Source organism: Phyllostomus discolor, chromosome 4, assembly GCF_004126475.2.
Source record: "Phyllostomus discolor isolate MPI-MPIP mPhyDis1 chromosome 4, mPhyDis1.pri.v3, whole genome shotgun sequence".
NCBI lineage: Eukaryota > Metazoa > Chordata > Mammalia > Chiroptera > Phyllostomidae > Phyllostomus > Phyllostomus discolor.
In genome coordinates this window covers 70,275,824-70,298,561 of record NC_040906.2, presented here as the reverse complement: position 1 = coordinate 70,298,561, position 22,738 = coordinate 70,275,824, and the positions used below count along the sequence as shown (strand labels likewise).

Below are 22,738 nucleotides of genomic sequence, written 5' to 3'. Positions count from 1 at the left end.
ATTTTCCACTCTTGTGTTCTACCTCCAGGGAAAGAGGCATCCTTCTGCTCCATCAGCAGATTCCTCAGTCTCACTGCCTTCTGCTTCCCTTGGGTCTTGCTCTGCCGCTTATTCCCCTTAAATTTTACTCCAGTGTGTTCTCAGGAGCTACAGGACATTCCCCTCCATTTGAAAAACATGCTCAAGTTCCTATTAATTGAAAACAAAGTAGAAAAGCAAGTAGTCAAAAAAACACACAACCAACTTGGACCCCTTGACCCCTATGCCATCCCTTCACTTTTCTCTGGCTGACAAACATTTTAATTGGCACTTGCCACCTTCATCCCTTCATCATTCACACACTCCTTAAAATCTAATGCCCAAACTGAACATTCTACTCAGTTGTTCTCTTCTTAGTTAAAGGCATCTCATAGTCTAAAGCTGAAATGACCTCATTCTAGTTTTTAACCTCTTTACTCTCACTGAAGGATGAGGCACCTTGGCCATCCACACTGCTGTGGACTGAGCGTTTGTGTCTTCCCCTGTCCCTCAGTTAAAATGTTGAAGCCCTAATCCCTGATGTGATGGTGTTGGAGGTGGGGTCTCTAGAGGTGATTAGGTCATGAGAGAGGAGCCCTCATGAATAGAATTCATGTTCTTGTGAGAACAGTCATGAGACATGATCTTCCTTTCTGCCGTGTTGTGAGGATACAGCAAGAAGGCAGCCATCTGTAAACCAGGAAGAGAGCCTTCACTAAGAACCTAACCATGCTGGCACCCTGGTCTTAGACTTCTAGCCTCTGGAAGTGCGAGAAAGAAATGTTTTTTGTTTAGGTCACTTATGGCACTCTGTTACAGTAGCTCCAACAGACTAAGGCACACACCTTAGAATTCCAGGTGGACTTTGTGACGATGCATGCTCCTCTGACTCTGACTTGCCCATTGGCCCTCCCCTTTCTTCCTGAATGGAGATCCTCCTTCTTCCTGGTCTTTCTCATTTTCCTCTGCACTTAGAGTCTGTCTTTGTGTGATCCCATCTACTCACATAAATTAAAACACCCCTTCTTGGAAAATACCTCTGAACTCTATCATACATATCTTATCTTGTATGTATGATACATATCATATCTTGGAAATATTGTGGGTTTGGTTCCAGATCACTGCAATAAAGCAACTATCACAATAAAGTGAGTCACACAATTTTTCTGATTTCCCAGTGGATATGTTATGTTTTTACTATACTGTAGCCTATTAAGTATTGTAGTAGCATTATGTCTAAAAAAACAATGTACATACCTGAATTTTAAAATGTTGCTAAAAATGCCAACCATCTTGAGTCTGTGGGAAAAATGGCTCTGATAGACTTAACTGACACAGGGTTGCCACAAACCTTCAATTTGTAAAAACCACAGTGTCTGTGTAGCACAGTAAAGCAAGCATGCTTGTGTCTGTATCACAGAAATACACTGTCTTAGATCACATTTCCAATTGTTTGCTGCATACCTTCCCTGGAAAGATGACCCGTGGACTCAAACTCAAACTCAAATTGATCAAAGCTAAACTCCCTTTTTTTCTCTCTATTAATACTTTAGGTCTTTCTTTTATCACTGCTTGTGAAGCATAACATACCTTCCAAACTGGTTACTCCAATTCTCAAATTTCTTCCTCATAATTATGCATGTGTGGATAAATTTATTACTGATAGATTATTTGTCAAATTTTGGTGCTGTTTAAAACTCTCAGTCACAGATATGAAAGTAAACCCAGCCAGAACCTTGCTTTGAAGATGTTCTACAATGTGGATAAGCCTTGCCTTCTCAGGCTATTCTCCTAAAACACTCCCCAGATTTCCTATGCTATAGATGAAACTGACAACTTACAGTTTCATGGATATGCTCTGAGCATTCTTGTCTCCATTTCAATAAACTGACATGCAAACATGGTAAATAGTAGATTGTTTAAAAAATGGATACCAGTGAGTATACACATATGAGTTGCATTCATGAACCCAGAAATGATATCGCTTCCTCACTGCCTCTCAGTATAGGTAAGGAAAAAATGTTGAGTGGGGAGGTATATAGCTGTTATTATAAGTTGTTTGTCTTTGACCACAGTCAGATTTTTTTTCCATATATCTCATCTCCCAAAGAAGACTGTATTCTCTTTGGGGACATCATATGACTTATTCTTTATATCTTTTAAAATATGAAGTATACAGAATAAATATTCCATATGTATTTGCTGAAAGGGTACATGGATGGTTAAAAATGGACATCATGCATGCTACCATCGGAGAGAACATACCTGTTACTTATCATGCAAACCCGGTTTCCCATTTCTAAATGAAAGTTCTATGGCAAACATCTGAAAGCCTAGACAAATGGAAATTAAGCTGCTCCCAAATATATCTGGAGATTACAAGGCACTTTGTAATGCTTTCCCATTTTATCTTCCAGCTTAATTTTCGTCTGGAAAGCAATATTCCACAATTGGCTATAGCATGTTGGAGATTTCAGCTCGGGGGGAGAAACTTGCCATTTATAGCATGAGCCATTAAACAGTTTTACAAAATTTCCAGAGTTTTCTGAGGCTGGTGATAACTGCAAGAATAATGCACATTCTCTATGCCAAAAGATGTGAATTAATGAGGTAAAGGAAACATTTATCTCTCACAAATGACTAGAGGAAGTTTGCCAAGTCTCTTTAAGTTGTCTCTTTCCTCTTGGCATTTTCTTGGAAAGAAACGGCCCTGGCTATGAGACGCTCATGTGACTGAAGAGAGCTTTATGGACTGATGCAGGCCTTCAGGGCCACAGTTAGAGGTTCCGGGGATACTGGATGTTGACATAGCTTTTAGGAATATAGAAATATATTTCAAAATGTGATCAGTGAAAAATGTACACCCCCTAAACTAGGTCTACACATTCAACGCAAGGTCACGTGGGGTGTGTGCAGGTCAGGTCACCTGGAAGTTATGACCCTGTATGATATCATAATCCCCTCTTCTCGTTCCCTAGACCACTTTGTAATGTGGGGGTGTGTGCACACGCATGCATCTGTTTGTCTCTGTGAAAGGGTCGTTAACATGCTGAAAATAAGACAATAGCTTAGGGAAAAGCCTGTCCTAGTGAAAACCGACAAAGGCTGACATTTTTAAAGTAAAATTCTTGGATGACTGAATAGGTGGACAGCCACTCTGGGTGCATCTTCTTCTTAGAATAAGAAAGAAGAGCAGTTCAAAGGTTTGTGCTCTCTTCCCTGGATGGTTTCCTCAGCACAACTGGATAGTAGGACCTCTACTTGGGGTCCAAATAAAGATTTTCTTATGCTCACTGTCTTTAACTTTTAACATATTCATGATATAGTGGAAATACATTTGCCCTTATTTTCTAGGCTAAATAGTCCCCTATTCAGTTCAACACATTGACCTCTGGCCTAGAGAACTTGGGGCAAGTGGAAATCTTTGGGTAGTGTTTTCTTGTGGCCTGTTGGACACCATCACTCTCAGGTAGCTAGAACACTTTCCCCAAACTCTTTGGGATTTGATTTTGTTTTTATCTGTTTTTTTTCCCTTCTGTGTCAGATCATTCCTTATCTTACCTTTTACCTTTCCTGTTCTCTCTTCCGCTTCTTTTGTTTTCAACTATACAATTCCAGATGCCTAGAAGTTAATGTGGCTTGTTAAATATTCTCTGCACAGAGCATGGAGAAAAGTGCTATATATGTCATGCAAATAACGATAAGGAATCAAATTCTGCTCTGTGCTTTTGCCACTTTGTGGTAATAAGTTATGTAATAATGTACTAAATGATCAACTGGCAGCCTGGTGGGGTGAATGCACTTCTCTAAGTGCCTCGTGAACACCCTGGGAATGACTTAAGTATGGGAAAGAATAAAAACCGATAATATATGTCAGCTCTGATCCACTTGAGAATTCATGTCCTGAGAAATTTCAATGGAAAAATCTAATGTCTCATCTGCAATGGCATTTGATTTGCATTCATAGAGAGATCATTTTCTGGTCTGGATGCTCTGGGAGGGAGTTCAAAACTCATGAAACCTTTTAAATCCTTAATTTTGTTCACTTCCCTTTTACAGTGAATACTCACTAAGGTCATGGCCCTGCCTGGAAGGAGAGCTGAATTCAGAGCAAAAATAATCTGGTTTGTACCTCTGAGAGCTTTGTCAATGCAAGAAACATCCAAATCTGTAGACAATTTTTATGAGTTTATTTGAGCCAAGCTGATGATATACGGAGCTCAAGATCTCCCATGCTCCTGAGAAGGGCAGTTTTGCAGTTTATTTAGTACATTAGAATCAAAGGAGAAGACATGAGGAAGGCGCATGGACAGTAGATTAAGGAGGCAAGAGAAAGCAAAGCAGGGAAATCTCTAGAGTTGGATAAAAGGCAAAATGGAGAAACATACTTCCTTTACATTAGTGGGTACAGTATAGTTAATAACTAACATTTACAGCACGTAGAGATGGTATTCGAAGAACAAGATAACAGTGAGGCACTTTGTGGTCTCCTGCTTTGGCACTCTTATACTCTGGTGCCTGCTTTTGTGCCTTCAAGGGGTAGAGAAAGAAAATTACTCTGACATTTCAAAGGTATGTTGTCATAGATGTATAAGAACAATGGGCAGGGCTCACTTAAGGTAAAGACTGACCTTTGCTGAGGAAGCTACAGGCCTGCCATGTGGCTCCCCTGAGCTTGTCAGACTTATTACGTAGCCCCCATTTTTGTTCACGGCTTCTGTGAACAAAAATGCATCACCAAAAGTGGCCCTTGCCTGGAACCCAGCTAGGGAGTTCCCTGAGATAGGCAGTATCCCGATCTTCCAAGTTACAGTAAAGGGAAGCCTGCTACCTGTCATGTGCTGATAATCCCAAATCTCAAAGAGATGTAAAGTGCAATTCTTGTTCACAAGTTGTTTAAAGTTTTTTTGAAAAAATGTGTATGCACATTTACAAACAACGTCACAGTCTATAACAAACTTTAGGGAACACACATAGAAAGACTAGGGGAAGTAAGATCTGTACAAGCTGCAGGTATCAGAGGGAAACCTCGTGGGGATGGTAAGATTTGCTCTTGGCCTTGAAGTAAGGAGGGGCTCTGGTGACAATGGGCCAGCGTGGTTTAGTAAAAAGAGAAGGGACTTTGGAAACGATTTGTCCTCATTTGAATTCTGCTTGACTACTTACTGACTGTGTGAGCTCAGACCAGTTGCTAAACCTCTCTGCTTCTCAGTTTCCTCCTGAGAAAATGGGCAGAGACACATAATAGGTGCTGAGTAAGTCATTACTTAATTGGGTGAAAGAGTGTAGGAAGCACTTTCAGCAAACTAAAACAGCTGAGCAAAGGTTTGGAGCACATGGGAAGAGGATCTGTGGAGTGGAAGTGAGGCTCCTGATTGTCTAGAGCAAAGGTAACCTGGAGAAGAGTACAACATAAAGTTAAATTATGAGAAAATAGAAAATGCATAGGGCAAACATTTTTTAGTTATTTTAGTTAACTGAAGTTCAGCTAACCAGAGCATTCAGTTCTGTGGTGTTAGGAAAATTATTGTGTATACTGGCATGCTCCTGATTATGCTTCAGGTCTCAGCTTTCATATCGAATCCTTCCTTGAACCTCCAAGTCTGGGTTGTGTGCGTGTTCCTATTAAACTGCATCACAATTGCTTTTCCCGTGACCACCTTCCACTCAAGATGAGCTTGTTTCTTGATGGTGCCTCAGACTGTGCCTATTTTATTCACTGTTGTATTTGAGCATGAGCAGAAAACCTGGCTATTTATTAAGTACAGAGTAGGTGCTAAATAATTACTGATGGATGAGAAGAAGGAAGGAAAGAAAAAAGAGGAAGGGAAGGGAGAGAGGGAAGGAGGGAGGGAGGAAGGGATGGGAGAAAAAAATAGCTATTCAAGAAGCTGAAAGTGAGGAGATTCTGATGTGAAGAAAAGGACTTTGAAAACTGGTTGGTAAGCAAGGAGTGAGAGCTGACCTTTTGCAAATTCCTGACTTTGGGATTTGTTTAGAAAAGGCAAGGAATTTAACTTGCAAATATTTAATTGATTGAGAGTCATTCTACAACTGCCTGACTGAAGTGCATTTTTCTTACAAGCCCTGCTTCTCCCTTTTTTGCAGCTATTTTCAATTGTTTAAGCACAATTGCTAACAAAAGGGAAATCAACAATTCAAATAGTCATTTCTTAAAAAGAGCATGCAACCAGGAGGTCCACTTTCAGAAATATCAGTTTTGCTAAATCTCTACCTCTCAATTATACCATTTATCACTGATTCTAAAATATATTTTTTGTATTTTAACATCTCTGCAATCAGGATGCATTTTATAATCAGCGGCATATTACACTTATAATGGCCATGGCTTTTCTTTCTCTATTATAGCTAAATAGCTGTGCTTCTTTTAGTCAATAACATCTTAGATAAGCTGAAGAAACTGAATTTTTAGCTAAATTAGGAATTTTCTGAAGATTACTCTGTAATCTGGTAGTGGAGCTAGGATGAGATCTTACTCCCAATGCATGACTCCATTCTCCTGGTTATTCTTCCTCCTTTCTCTAACTAATAACATGTCATAACTGCAGATACTTCATGGTAAAATTGTTTTTCCCTGTCAGTGACAATAAGCAACTCCATTCCAAGAGTGGGAAAAGACCAGTTACGAAACCTGAATAGCAAGAGTTTTCAATGATATATGTGGGATGCAGGAGCATTCACTGTTGGCCCGACTTCTGTGAAAGGTAAGCAGAAGATGTTTGCCACCAAATTGGTTCAAAGAGACTTAGTTCCACTCCTGTGAAATCAGGGGATGCAGCAGGGACACCATGGCAACGCACATTTCCATCATTGTTCTCCTGCCTCTTCCCAGCCCTGAGGGCTTGTATAATGAGACCTTGACTCCCCAGACTGGATCGATTTGTAACACATTTTATTGTTCTGACTACTTGGATTTTGATGCCATCATGCCCTGGATGGCCTTGCCTGACAATCTGGAAGCCTAAGGGAAGTAAGTCTGTTTATATTATTCATGATTTGAGAGTCCCACAGTCAGTCATTCCCTCTCCAAATAATGATGGAACAGATACAAGCTTCTGTAGTGAAGCAAGATTTGGAACCCTGAGGTTTTGGTCATGCTATTTACAGGCAGTATTGTGCTTTTGAACATTCATTTAGTTACCCTGAGCTGTTTCCCACATATGTATGTTGTCCTAGTCTCACAAATAATAGTTCATTTCTCATTCTAAAATTTTGCACAAAGAACAATGGCTCTTGTGTGCTTATCATTTCCTCTCTGTGGCACTTTGTGCAATTTATTATGTTAAACATGTGGGACTAAGTCAAAGAAAAATCCCTAGAATTTGCCTGCAATTGGTGATTACCTTTGGGATATTTTCATAGGGCTTTTATAAAACTCTTGCTCATGGGGTCCTGAAATATTACAATGGTTGTTTCTATGTGTTACACCATGATAACAATCTATGTATCTTGCTCTGTGGCCATATCTATACCACTGAAATTATCTTGTTCTCTAGAAAATTTAGAAATTCTTCCAAGATTAGACTCTATGGTTCTAATAGGGAATTAAATTATCCCTTAAGTAATCAACCAATTTCAAAAGCAAAGAAATCACATTCAATTAGGAGCAAGATTTAGAGATATTTAAATAAATAAAATGTTGAGACATGAAATAAGTGCATAAGATGTTGAGATATGTCAAAGATAAAAGTTTTCTGATCATTCATTATGGCTGTCATCACCTGCATTTGTTTACTAATTAGTTACTTCTACTAAATAATAATAATTGCCAACATTTGAACCCTTTCATGTGTAGACATATGTTGTTGGGGCTCTATTCTCTGAGTCAGAATTTAGAGAATCTGAGTAACTGAGTTCTGGGCATAGAAATTATAGTAGATTCTCATTGATTTCTTTCCATCTAGGTTTGATTTTTTCCCACAGAAAAATCTCTCTTATCAACTTCTCTCCCCATGTGAGTGGAAATGAGGAAGACTTCACATGATCCTGTTTCTCTGGTCAGAGTTCAGAGGTTGACAGAAGACTCAAGTTGGGTCTATGAGGGTTCCTTCCTTAGGAAATTTGAAATTGAGATAAAAGAATTCTGTCAATTTTGGGGTGACTAAACCTGCAACGTGTAAATTAGGTACCTGTTGCAATCCATCATATGTTTATCTCAAGGAGAGGCAGAAATATGGAGCTGGAGATAGATAAAGGACATGTGTAAGTGGGAGCAAGGAGGAAATGTGGGAGGTCTTTTTGATGGTGTCAGAGGCCCTGTCCTAAAACACAGCTTATTTCCTGTCCTTTTAACCTCATAGTAATTTTTATCTTGTTTTTTCTTATTTGTGAGTGGGTTCCTATTACTGGTAATCAAAAAGTCCAAAGTTACCTAAGGATAGGTGTTTAATGCAAATTAATATCATAAGACTGTAAGATAAAATAACCTAATTTCAAAATATATTTAGGGCTGTGCAACTAAATGAAGAAAATGGACTTTTTATCCTACTTTTTATATTTTTGGATTATCCACTTGACAGATTTTACTGAGTACTCACTATATGTAAAAAACAGTAAAAACAAAGATACTTTATACTCATACAGTCCTTGTCCTTGTGTAACCAAACAGAAATAGGTTCAGGTAACTGAACAAAAGGAGGTTCAGCTGCCTGTTGCCACAAAAGCCAAACTTGTGAGACAGATGCTGGTGCAAGAGGAAAGAGGTTTTATTCAGGTGCTGTGTGGTTTGGGAGGATGGCAGACTCCTGTCCCAAAGCCCATCACCTCAGCACGGCCAAGCAAAAGCCAGTGTCCAGAGTTCCTCTCCAATTTCAAGTACAGTTCCTTTGGAGCTCACAGCAGCTGCTAAGTAGTCATAGTCCCCATCTCGGTAGCTTACTTGTTCCTGGCTGCTGTTCCTTTTAGGATCCCTCCTGCAGCCTGTGTGTGAAGCCCACATGGCCATGGCCATGTGGCTGCTAAGGCCACAAGGTCAGGTACTTCTGGGAGAGTGCATGAACACACCAGCCAGTGTGTCACCAGGTGGATAAGAGAGGATTTCTTTGTTCCCCTGGGATTCTATTAGGTTGGGTATGGGACAGACCAGGTACTTTCTCAAGATGATCAATCAACTTCCCCAACTTTCTCTCGCTTCCCAAGTAATCCTTTCTTTCCCCTGGCTAGACTGACAGGCCTCTTTGGTCCAAAAACCTCCCTCTGTGCCATTTTGACTTCTAGGGCTCATATACCTGCCTTCCCTTGGTTCTGTCCCCAACCTGGTACTGGAAGGGGGAAGGGCATTGTACTATCCAGTTATCTTGCTAGTTTTTTGTGATCTCAGTCTAAGAACCTCTCCCTGTCACCATCTTGGCCAATGGAGGAGACTCTCTGGTGCTCTGACTGACTGTTTTATGGTAACACTTGAGGATCTTATAATTTAGTTGAGAGAAAAAAATGCATAGGGGGGAATTCTTAAGTAACAACTGCAAAGCAACAACTGTATAAATACAAATTAAATAGAGCAAACTAATTGCATAAGTGCTGAGGGGTGACAGAGTAATGAGCAGGTTCTAGAAAATAATCTGTAAGGTCTATTTCAGCTACAAAATGCCATGAGGTTGCATACAACTGATAATTGGATAAGGCGGCACTTAGCAGTAACCCTCAGCCTTAGGGAGCTTGAAGAAACCAGGCCCAAACCAAGCCAAGATTTGATTAAAACTTGAATGTTGGGAATGCATGCTGTTCTGGGCTACAGCAGATGCTTTCTTATATGACAGCAGCAAGGAGACTCCTGATGCATTTGGAGTTTGTCTGAAGGAGAGGAAGGAAAGAGAGGAAAGATACCAAGTCTTCTTCCAGGCAGCTCTGGCCAGGAGAGAAGGGAGAAGGCCATTCTTGCCACACTGTCCTTATGAATTTGTGACTTTATGACTACTTCTTAGGTGTGTTGAGACTGGGTAAATTTGCTGTACTTCTACAATATTTCCATTTGAGTTTCATATATATGTATATATAATTTCATATCACTTATTTAGAATATTCCCTCTGAAGATCCTTGTTTTAAATAAATCCTATAGAGGGAGGGCCCTTGGTATTATGTATTAAGAGATTTTGTTATGAGCTATATAGCAGCATAAACAACTAACTACATTTCTGGGGTTATCAAAATCAATTATAATGAGATGCTTATTTATCATTTTACCTTCCTGAACTATAGGTTCTTAACCACAAAGAATATAACCATAGGGGGGGAAAACTTTCTCTCTCTTGTTTTTAGCACAGTAGCTGACCCCTCATGAGCTTTCAATTGGGACAAAATGGCTGAGGAGTTAAGAGTGTAGGCTCTGTAGTCAGAGATTTGGTTTCAGGTATTGACTCTGTAAACTTGGACATGGACCCATGGTTCATCTGAATGTCACTTTTCGTGTTAACCGTCAATGGGGTAATGGCAGTGTGTATATTATGTGGTTGTAATGAGAAGTAGGGGGTGAGAAGGTAAAGCCCAGAACAGTGCCTGGTGCATATTAAATAAACAAATGAATAGATGAATGATTTGACAGCATTTTATGAGAGACCTTACAATGAATATTCTGACCTAGAAAAAGGTATTGAAATAATCAGAAAAAGTTTAAAAGGCATCACTATAATTAAAAGCTATAAGATTGCTTAACCCTCCATCCCACAGAGGATTACATTTTCACCAGTATTATTAGAAAGGATAGGAACAGGGCTCCACACCTTTAATTCACTTAGATTTGTGTGTAGCTGGGGACAGTGTCATGCCTATGGGCATATGGCTTACAATGTGAAGATGGATGTTATTGCTGCTGGAAGCGTCCCTGAAGCTTGGAGATATCGCCTGCTCTCCTCTGAATGTAATGACAAGCAGATCTGCAGATGCAAGATGCTATGGGCAGAGGCTGAGCTGTCAAGCAGAAAATAATACACTTTTTGTCTTTTAAACTCTCAGTAATTTAGAAGGTGGGGGAGACAGAATTGCCTTTTGTGCTAAAACTATAATACCAAGGCATTCTATGTGCGGGAGTCCATGGATCTCGTCACTAAGCTTCCTTAGGTCCTGCAAGCTGAAGTGAGGACTTCCTTTAATAGTGAAACTCTTATAGCTTCATTTGTAGCAGTGTAGAACTAAAGATTAAATTCAATCTCTGAAGTAAAAAATAATTTTCTGAAAGAGAAAAACCAGAACAGCCATTTAGGTGTACCTAGTGAAACACACAAAATAGTAATAGGGGAAGAAGGGAAACCTGGGGGATTTTTCATGAATGTTATTAGATTGCTAAGTCCTCTGTAACAAAATAACACAAACTGAGTGGCTTAAAACAACGGAAGCTTGTCTCAGAAGTTCTAGAAGCTTGTCTCAGAGTTCTAGAAGCTAGAAGCCTGAAATCGAGATGTCTGAGAGCCAGTCTCCTTCTGAAACCTGTAGGGGACCCTACCTTGCTTCTTCCTCACTTCTGGTGATTTACCAGACATCTCAGCAGTCCTTGGCTTGTAGATGTATTGTTCCCATCCCCATCTTCATATGGCCTTCCCCCAGTGTGTCTTCACATCATCTTTCCTCTGTGTTTGTGTCCAAATGTCCCCTTTCTATAAGGACTCCAGTCATATTGAATCAGATATTGAATCAGAACTCTCCCCACTACCCCATGACCTTATATTAACTTGGTTACTTCTATAAAGGCACTCTTTTTAAAGAAAGTCACATTCTGAGGTACTGGAGCTTAGGACTGCAACATATCTTTTCTTTTTGTGGGGAGCAGGGAGATATAATTAAACCACAACAGGTAATCAACCAAAGCTTAAGTTTTTACATATTTTGAAGGGTTCATGCTTACTACATTAAGCACACTTTATTTAAGCTCAGGAATTTTTCTCTTTAATTAAGTGTTATGGAATGATCAACTGTAAAAGAAGTGAGTTTGAACTCTGGGATTCTAGGACGTGAAGGAAAGATCCACAGCAAAGAAACATAAGTGCCTGTGTCTTAACAGCAGGGAGGACAGGAAAGACATTTTTAATCAGTGAGTTAGTCTTTCTTCCCGGCCTTGGTGCCCAGTGGGGGAACCACCTGGGTGCTGTCACAGCAGCTCTAACTGCACAGCCCCTTCCAGAACCAGGGTGTGAGGTTCTGCTAGATGTCTCTGCGAGGCAGCTGAGCCCCCTGGGCTCTGCAGGACATTCCACCACGTCATACTTCAGGTGTTTCCATGGGAATGTGTGGGATGGTAGATGCTGAGGTTCTTCTGGGTGGTTCTGAGGATCCGCCCTATGCACATACATACCAGTCTCAGAGGGTGGTTGTGAGAAGTTCATGATATATTGTATTTAATGCTGCTAATACAGCATCTGCCAAAAGAAAAAATGCTCAACAACAGTTTGAGATAAATTTTCAATATAATCAACTATGAAAATAATCAAACTAAGACTGAACTTTAAAAATAAAAAAATGTGTAGTCAGTCAACACTTAGGAAAAATGACCAAAACAATGGTGTTTTAAGAGTGGCTGTTTAGGATAGGCTAAGGGATCTTACATTCCAAGTAAGTTCTAATCTTTCAAATACTACAGATCATTGCATAACTATTACTTACTGCCTGTGTTGTCAATACATAAACTGGCAAAATGAATTTAGGAGGTGATTTAAGGAATTGTGTGTTGATTGATGTACATTGAATTTTAGAAATGAAAGTGACCTTTTTAAATTTCATTAAGTATAGTAACTTCAATGCAGAAGAGAATAGTGCTTCTTATTTTATTATAAAATGTTGTGGGAAGTGGAAGCTTCTCAGAAGCAAGTGTTAAAATCAGGATGATTTATTCTTAGCCACAACATTAAAATTTTTGTTGTACCATCCTCTCTGTATTTTGATTAATTAAGGCTTTATAAATTACAGGATTAAAAGGTTTATTTTCAGATGGAAAGTGCATTACTATTTAGAGACAATATAACTTTTCAATATTTAAACTAATATATATGTTAGTATTAATATATATTATATATAAAATGCTGATTTACCTCCACATAGATTAATTATAAAAATGTCAGTAAGATACAGGAAATGAGATATGAAGACAGAAAATGAGAACAAGAAAGATAAATACAGGGAGTGGGCCCAGGAAAATTCTCTCATTTTAAACTTCCTGGATAAATGCTGTACAATTTCCTGGCCCCAGGGAGTATGCTTTTATCTCGGCAGTTTCGTGTTTTCTGTAATTTGATTTATCATTTGTTCCGTAGATTATAAAGCATTGTGTCCTTTCGTCTATAGCACTGAGGCTGCCGCCTTCCCCAACCCCAGGAATTCTGCCCATAAATCACTGTGAAGGAGCTGCTCCATGAGTACAGGCTAACATGTCTATAGTTGCTTGACCTTTTATTTTTTTTTCTCTTTTTTTATCAGAGCTCGGAAACTTCTCAGTAACAATTTTCTCCTGCTTTCCAGAGAACCACATTGAGATAAAATTTTAACTTCTCAGGCCATAACTAAAGAAAGGGTTTCTTTTCTGTCTCCCACCAGTCTCGCTGCTGCTTATCAACAAATAGGTGCTTGGCAGCGGCAGGACAGAGGTTTGGATTATGTGCTGAGGGGTGTTGGGAGGAATGTGGGGACTCTTGGTAGTACAAGTCATTAATGTCCACTGTAACACCCCTTGTCTTTGCTCCTGCTCCCGGAATTCCTGTCCTAATCTTATTTCCCATCATTCGTCCCTCCGTTACACTTTCAGTTCCAGTCAACACAGCAGATCGCAATTCTTTCATGCCCAGTTTACAATGTTGACATTAAGACACAAACCCAGCATCCTGCCCCAGGGGCCCCCACAGAATGCACCTTTCCCACTCCCTGTGTCTCTCACAACGGGCTTCTTAAACCTAAAGCTATGTCAGGTCAGCGTTGAATTTAAAAAGTGCACCTGCAGTTTGTGGGACTACTGGGGACTAGTGTCTGGGTGAGAGGAGGGACACCAGCAGTGACCTGGGGCAGCAGAGTAAAAGCCTGTACTGCAAAGTAACTGAGGTTACTGAACGAGTCACACAGTTTAGTTTCTGCCTCCCACTGATTCTAGTATTTTCTTCCTGAGGCAGCCCTGGGTGAGAACTCAGGCTGTCCCTTGACTTTTCTGGGCACTCTTAGTGACCACACATAAAATGCACACTCGGATAAGCAATTGGAATGCGCAGTCCCACATCGTTATCAAATCTACCAACTTGATTTTAAGTTGGGGTGTCTCTTCTTTCCCCGTTTTGGGATTGTTGCAGGAAAAAAGTGTGTGATTGAGAAGTGTTTCTGTGTTTATCTAAGCTAGTGGTTCACATCTTCCCCCTCTCTACCCCTCTGGAGTCAGGAATGTGGGGCAAGGTGAGAAGGAAGAGGGAGTGTTGCTTTTATCAGTGTGCACTTCTGTGAGGGGTGGCATGTGCCGTGGCTTGGCAGGAGTTTAAAGTGGACTCTGATTTGTATGGGTCATCTGAAGGTGCTTAAGAACCCCCCATTCTCCCCACCCTCCCTCCCTGCCAGCCACTGAACATCTTCCTACAGGTCTTTGAGAGATGGTAAATGTGTCTTTCCTCGGACTGGACTCTTGCTCCCTCCTCAGGCTTTAGTGGTAATGCCAACATTTTTCTGTTAAACTGCCCTTACATTCTTTCATATTTTTCTTTTATTCATAGATTATATAAATGGAATTAGAAAAAAATACTCAATATAAATTATAGGAAAATAAGTCAGATCTTGGGCACAGTCCAGAAAGTTTCTAAGTACATTTGTTTGTTTGTTTTGAGTTCTCATGAAAACAGATGGTGTCATTGCCCTGAAGACTCTAGACTCAATACATGTGGAGATTTAAACACTGCATCAAAAGTGACTTTTGCAGCACTTTTGATTCTAAGGCAACTTCATGTGGATTAAACACAGCTCATTGAGTTGTGTCATTTAAGGCAGCTGCAACTTTGTAATAAAAAACAAAAACTGATGTCCACATGAACATAGTCTTTACTAAGTCTCAGTGATTATCAGCCTTGAGTGAGGTGAGCTCATTCCCATTTGATAGACAGTAAAATCAGGTTGAGAGAGTCTAACGACTTGAGGGAGGTCACTGAGCAATACTGTGGGCCAGAACTAGAATTCACGTTCAGATCGTTCTGACTTCAAATTCCACAGTATTTATACTATGTTCCGCAGTGTCCTGGAATATACCAAAATAATAGGAACTTTTAAGATAGTGACATCTGGCCAATAATTCCAAGTGTTCTGGTAAAGATGCATGGGAACCTGGCTGAGTAGGCAGGTGGCAGCTTCGGCCCCCCTTCACATTCTCTCTGGTTGTCCTGGGTAGAGGAGAACCATTTTTGGTCAGAGGACTGGGATTCCTGCTCAAACCTTTACTTAACTTTCTCAGGGGAATATAGAGAGTAGGGTATTTGAAGTACCACTGTCGCTTGAAATCTTTAAGAGAGAAATTTCAATATGTCGAGTGTTGGGTGTCGAGGGAAACAGATATGACAAGTAAGGACTTCCTTTTGGAGACTTTCAAAATAAAATAAAAAGGGAAAAATGTTCCAAGAGAGGTTGGTCTCAAAATAATGTTTTTAAAGTTTTATTTTAGATTTTCCAAGACCTAGATATGTTTAAAGGAAGGGGAAGAGGGCACCTGAAGAGAGGGCGAGAGATGAATGTTGCAAGCAAGGAAGATCATGACATAAATGTTTCACAGCTTCAAGGGTACCACACACAGATGACAGACTTAGCCATGAAATTAAAAAGATAATTTTTGTTTGAGTTGGGAGTGAAAAAGGAGAAAAAGCGAGAGAAATATGGGAAGACAGATAAGTTGAAAATTCAAAAAGTTTTCTGTATAATTAGGGTGACCATAAAATGTATCACCTAAACCACATAGCTTTGACAGTGAAAATGGCACCTGCTGGAATAGATGTTGGGATAACAAACATAAGTTAAGTTTAAAGGTGATGTATGTTCACCCTCTGATGGCTTCAACCTTTTTATTTAAACTCAGGTCTCCTTTTCTTTTTTTCCCCCAAACATTCCTTGAAGTATACCTCATATCAATGTGGTATTTATTCTTCTACTTTTTAAAAAAATATTTTTAAGAACTTTTTATATATCACACAGCATTCACTACACTGATATGTAGTGCAGAAGACAGAAAAAATTATAGCATACTTTATTAGACTTTTTATATCTGAATTCTCAATAAAAATAAATTAATGTGTTCATAAATTATATACTTATACCACCAAATTAATATATTGTGTCCATTTTAGTCCAAAAAAGTAAAGTTTAAAAGTGACATAAAGATATAACATGCAACATTTTAAAATTGTAATTTCATTATTGACAAAATTATTTTGTTCCACATGAAATACTAAACTTATTAGTACTGAACCTATTACAAATATTTTATTATTTTTGAAATCATTTAAAACTTTAAAAAAGACTTACACATTGCCTCTACGTAGATGTAGATACTTGGTTTTAATAACATGCATAACTGGAAAAAAACACTCCCAAAAGCACAGTATATGCAAAAAGGTAACATTCACTTAGTCAATATTGACGATGTTGGATATCAATCCATAGCTCAAGTAAGCCGGATATTTTTTTGCCTGACTTTGAATCAGAACCGCCATGTCATCATTGTGTCTATGGGTTTTCACTGCTGTAAAGAGCACATTCCTGCGCCTTTCACACGTGCTTACATTATTAACATTGTAATTGATTTTCCACTGCTTTGGAGAAATACTTTGAACCCATTGTTCTATTCTCGAGGTATATTAGTTAGACAGATAAGTGACTTCTCTGGGCCCCATAAACGACAACACATCATGATACATTAAAAACTAGCAAATGAGTGAGGAGGCCACTGTCCCCCTCTGTCAACCCTCTTCCTTCCAAATGCTCTGTGGACTGTGCGTGTTTTTTCACTACCTGATCTGGACTAAAATGGTCCTACTGACAAATGTTGGCCAAAAAGAAATAGAAATATGACTTTTCATGTCCTCTTTCTGTGCCCCTGCAGGTTGACTTGTGAATACTTGGCGGGGGGGGCGGGGAGGTAGGCTCAGGTATGGGCTTTGGTGTCATGCAGACCTTGCTGTGACGCTGAGAAGCTCTGTGGTTCTGGACGAGTTACTTCATCTCTCTGAAACTCAGCTAGCTATTTGCTGTATAATAGTGATGATAATATTTGACTCATCTATTTTTTTGACAGTTGATGAAAGACCATGGTCATGAAAGAAATCCAACCAAGGAAGGGCAGATAAAGTGGTTCCCAGATAAAGTCAAGTTAAAGGAGTTCATCATCACCAAGACTTTATTATATGAAATGTTAAAGGCACTTATCTAAGAAAAAAAAGATGATCAAAAATATGAACAGTAAACTCAACAAACTCAAACTATCAACAACTGAACCTAAAAAATAAAAACAAACCCAAAAACAAACTAAGCAAACAACTAGAACAGAAACAGAATTATAGAAATGGAGATCACTTGGAGGGTTATCAGCAGGGAGGGGGTGGGTGGGAGGGAGAATGGAGGAAAAGGTACAGGGAATAAGAAGCAAAAGTGGTAGGTACAAAATAGACAGGGGGAGGTTAAGAATAGTATGGGAAATGGATTTATAAGCCAAAGAACTTACATGTATGACCCATGGATATGAACTAAGGTAGGGGAATGATGGTGGGAAGGTATACAGGGCAGAAGGGAATAAAGGAGAGAAAAAATAGAACAACTGTAATAGCATAATCAATAAAATATGTTAAAATTAAAAAAAAAGAAATACAACCAGGAGCTTAATACATGGTAGGTGTTCATTGACCCACTGGCTGCCCCTTCTGCTTCCATTCTGTCCAATCTACCTTTCTCACCTAGCTCGGTCATCCTCCCACCCCATGCTTTGCTTCTATGTTTGAAAAATGAATGAAAACCAGAAAGTTGGTATACATGACTAGCTCTTCTGAGCTCCCCACATTTTTTCCTACAATGGCAGTTTTCAGGACTCTGCTCTATTTTAGAAAATGGACAAGGGGACCTTTTCCCAGATTCATACATGCCATACATTTCTCCCAGGACTCATCAGCTAGAACAACATATGAGGTCACATTGAGAGTAATAGCTCAAATTTCACCTGGTTCGTAGGCCCTCCCTACCTGTTGGCAAAGGACTTTCAGCGCCCACACACCAATATTTCTGATACTCCCTATGGGGTGCCTTAAATGTGCTTACACATGGTTTTATGCTTGACACATGTAGCAGCACTGGGCAGTGTGGTCCTTCCATTGCTTTCCTGTGCATAGTCTCTCCCTGGCATGTCTCTGCATACCCTCTCCCAGCCTTGGAGTCCCTCTTCTCCATGCTTCTTCATTCACCATTTCAGTTCCTCCTGTGGCTTTGCTCAGCACAGCTGGCAGATGGACTAATTCACCAAGGAAGACCTGAACTTCCCTCTTACCAAATTTCCTGGGGTCTTTGCCAGGGCAATGAGGAGGGGCAGTTGCTGAGGAAGAAGATAGGTCCTGTTCCCTTTGCCTGATGTTCTGGTAGGGTAGGATCACAACAGATATATTATATAATTTGGTATAAATAATTATTTAAATTAATAATTACAGTTCCATCTTCTTTTCTTGACACACATGTGTCCAGAAGGCTGGGACCCGGGCAGCTCTGACAGTGTTTACCATGATTATCCAGGATCTCTACTCCAATGTGATAATTAAGCCTTTTTTATCGGATCAGCTCATTACCTTCACTTCTTCCTTTAGTATAAGTTCCCTACAAATAGACTTCTGAGCCTCTATCCAAAAACCTTTTGGACAATCAGATTATCTAGCTATACCCAGATATGCCTAAGCTCCAGAAAACAGTGTGGCTCAAGTTCTGGTTCCAAGGGATTTCTTGGCATCAAGCTGAGAAACTGGTGAGTACTGTCCTTCCAAGTCACTGGCAAGCAATAGTATCAATTTTGTCATCATTATGATCTCCATCCTTGTCAAAATCATCATCACCCTAACAGCTACCATTTAAATGCTTCTGACCAGCTGGATGCTGTACACAGCACTATGTAACTAAATAGTGCATGATATAATTTCTTAGCATTAGACTTGTAGCAGGTGAACATAGCCCAAGTGCAAGATGAATTTATGCTATGTCAGGTTCTCTTTGTTGCCTCAGACATTAGTGTAACTTGCCATACTAATGTCAGGAGAGGGGACTTGCAGTGAGTAACTAGGAGCATACCATAGCATAGAGAAACCATAACATAACCTGTGTAGGTTTGAACCACTGAAGCATTTCAGAAAGCACACTATAAATGTACTTTGTCTCCAAATGATGAAGCCTTCAGTTCCACTATAATTTTCAAAAGTTTGTTCTGCATAAGTCATTTAAAAGGCAAAAGTAACTTATTTTTGGTGCATTGTGCATTTTAATTAAATGCCCTGGAAGCATCAGTATCTCCTCTTTTTCTCCCTTGGAAAGAGGAATATATAATGAACACACTGACATTGAAATGAGTAATTAATATGCAGCTTGTTTAGTTAGTATGAATCAGCATTTTGATGATGTCTTATGAGAATAGGATTATGATGGACAGGATTTTTGCCTTAAGGTTGATAATTCTGAATTCTGGAAAGAACAAATGAATTAAATAGCACTGTTAATTTGTTTTATAAAGCATACAGTCATACAAGAGACAAGTAAAACTTGTAACAGAGAGAAATTGATAACACCTAATTAAGTATATACTAGCTTTGAAATATTTAGGTCATTGTAAATTTGTGGCAACTCTTGAATTATTCAGAAAAATAATTTAGAAAACCACCTTACGTATTTTCTTCTGTGATATGTTATCTATAAGATTAGTATATTCTTCAAGATTCACCTGCTATCTTCTCATTGACCTCAGAATAATTATAATTCAAGGTGCTGGTTGACTTTTCCAGTTATCTGATTTGTTTCCTGCAGTATTCTTGCAGGAATCTTACTCAACCAAGCCTAGTTTGGAACCTGTTGTCTCTTCCATGAAATAGATTGCTCTCAAGTCTGGCAAACAGTGTAACAAGTCTTTCTCTCATTTTCTTATCAACTTCTTTGTCTCTCTCTTTAGAAACTCTGCCACAACTTACATGAAGCTCTTTTTTGATTAAACCTGTGTGAATCCTAATCTCTACTATGAAGTATTTAGCAAGTGTATTCTTTGGAACATAGCTCTTCTGTGATGCTCTGGGTAAAGAGTTTCAGAAATAAAGAACTGAGGGAAATGCTGCTTTTATTATACTCCACTGGGAGACTCACAGCATGTCCTAAAAGTTCAGCTCTAAGAAGCTTATTTTGATTAACTTCTTTGATGACACATTTACATCCCTGAAACTGTTGTTGTGTGGAATGTACTCTAGGAACCCACTACTGCAGCTGTGATAATTTGGTACTTGAATTAATATTGCTGACATTGTTTTCAGAGTATTTAGTAATTTCTCTGCATTTGATATAAAGTGCTTCAGTTATGTTGTCCCATCTCCCCGAGCACTCACGTGTAATTTTCTCAAAGTGGGCTTTTAATTCACATCATCTACCAGATACAAACTGAAGGCTATGGTGACAGACCTGAAATTTGCCATTTCTATCTGGATTTGAAGGGCTCCCTTGGATTTTTAATAAATAAGAACTAGCAACTCTGTCCATTATACTGACCCTGTCTGTCCCTTCTTTTAATTCTCTCGTCACCACCTCTGTTATAAACGTTGCTAAACACATTCAACTTCAAAGCCTTGCTATGCCTTTTATTTTAGTTCCTATTGCTGAAGTCTGGCCTTTCCCGGGTGTGCAAGTCACAGCTGGTAATGATGGGGACCAGATGATGCCCCAGCAGCACATTAAAGGTCTTTTCCAGGATGTGGTTTGGTGGTTTGCTTGGGTATTTTGTTGTTGTTATTTTTTCCTTTGGAATGTGATTTGTGGCCAAGAATTATTTCCCTGATTGCATTTTTGCTATCCCTTTTCATTTGGGGGGTTGGAAAACAGAGACATAAGGAATATGGTTGTACACTACTTCTAAAACTAACTGGTAAGCTCCTGTAGGGGGACTTTTAGCTGTGACCTTTTATTCACTCAATAAATATTATGCTTCTATTATGCCCAAAGCACCATGCTGATATTTTGGACTTACCACTTTAACAAGGCATCATTATTCTAGATTTTTTAAAAACTTAGAAGTTTATAGGCATGATTCTTTGAATATTATAGAAGAGATGTTTGCCCTTATACTGTGTGTGTTCACATAATAATATAGTGGAATGTGTATAGTTTTCTGATCACTTTGAAATGCACTGTGTACAATATATAGGGTATTACTATTTAAATAATGGATTGTGTTTTTCTCATTAGAGCATTGTTGTATGCTTATATAAAATTGTTATAACACCAAATCGTTATAGAGAATTTGAACAACATAAAAAGGACAAGGAAGAAATGAAAAATCATCCACAGTGTGATCATGATGCACAGCTCACTCTTCGTTTCATGATAGGGGAAAACAATGGGGTAAGTACAGTCGACACTCCAGCCATTACTCTCAGCATCCTAACTAGGCAGTCTGCCTCTCAGCATTTGTCACCAGACTCAGAGATTCAGTGGTTCTAATCACTGGAGTTACTCAGTCCTGAGATGCCTTTTTGTTTCTACATTCAAACTTTTTAGGTTATCGTTACTAATTCCCTGGACTTAAAACTATATCCCCCAAATGTATATCTCCAACCTGGCCACTCCCTGGAATCTTAACTCATACTTATCTGCTATCTTAACATCTCCATGCAGATACCCAGAAGGACTCTCAAACTTAAGGCCAAAGCTTAACCCCAGATGTTCCTTTATCCAGACTTTTTCCCCAGGTGACTTTTTTGTTCCTTTGTTTTTTGGTTTTCATCTTAATAAGGAGCATCACATTAACACAGTTGCTCAAGTCAGATTCTGGGAAGCCATTGCTGATTGATCTTTTTCCTTCCTCTCTCCCCCTCATGTAGCATATGTGAGCCTGGAGAGAGAAAGATTTGGGATAATGCCAGATTTCTCTCGGCCAAGCCATTATTAAAGAATGTAATTTATAGGGGTCAGTTCTCCCTCTGCTAGAAGCAAATGGAATCCTGTCAACTTCTATGCTGGGGGTAGGCATGACTTTGGCAGAACAAATATTTTCCATACTGGAAAAAAGGAGGAGCCCTTATGGATGACCTAGCAATATGTAGCAGAATTCAACAACTGCTGTTTTTGGCAGCAGAAATCAACCCCAAGGACTGATATTTTCAAGCAGCAGCATTCTGAGTGGTTGCCAGTAAGAGTGTTCAGCAGGTTGAGCAAACATCAGAGTTCCCAGGAAGCCGGGAAACTAGGAGAAGCTGGGTCTGAAGGGGCCAGAAAACAAAATCGTATGTTATATTTTAAGGGGACATACTAGCCCATTTCCCATCTTCTTCCATAAGGCACTCGCTGAAGTGAACTGTTGGGTGGGGGTTGGGGTCAGAGCATTGAGAAAGGAGTAGAAAGAAAGGAAGATAGGGAGACTCTAGGGCAGTGCTCCTTCATGGAGACTATTAATTTCTGGGACAGACAATTTATGTTTGTGCAAACTGCCCCACACTGGGGGACATTTAGCATCTCTGGTCCTGCATGCTAGAAGTGAATGCTACTAAA

At 39.4% G+C, this 22,738-nt stretch overlaps 1 pseudogene; it reads left to right on the top strand.

Moving 5' to 3' along the window:
- Window positions 1-6,410: 6,410 nt before the first annotated feature.
- Window positions 6,411-22,738, top strand: part of LOC114495331 — a 99,118-nt pseudogene continuing 82,790 nt past the window's right edge.